Here is a 416-nt window from a genome sequence, read left to right on the forward strand (position 1 = left end):
TGGGTTACCTGCAAAACATGCACTGTGTGGGGTCCTGAGGACCGAGTTTGAGAACCCCTGCCCTACAGTGACCATACCTCCCAACATGACCCTCTCCAGGAGGGACAGAATGCTCTGCTCCAAGACTTTCCTCTTAATTTATGATTGCCGGCACCTGTTTTGAACAGGTTAATGGATAAGAAAGGTGTTTCAGCACAGATGATGGCAATCATACATTAAGAGGGAAGTCCAGGAGCAGAGCATTCTGTCCCTCCTGGAGAGGGTCATGTTGGGAGGTATGAGTGACTGGTCATGCACCAGATAGAATGTTGTTGGCTAATGTAAACCCAGTATGGGAGGGGCGGGGGGATGAAGATGAGGATGGTGTCCTGTGCTTCTAAACATAATATCTCCCTCTTGTTAGTAACAAAGGGAAA

This window comes from Pseudophryne corroboree, chromosome 3 (genome assembly GCF_028390025.1).
Source record: "Pseudophryne corroboree isolate aPseCor3 chromosome 3, aPseCor3.hap2, whole genome shotgun sequence".
Taxonomy (NCBI): Eukaryota; Metazoa; Chordata; class Amphibia; order Anura; family Myobatrachidae; genus Pseudophryne; species Pseudophryne corroboree.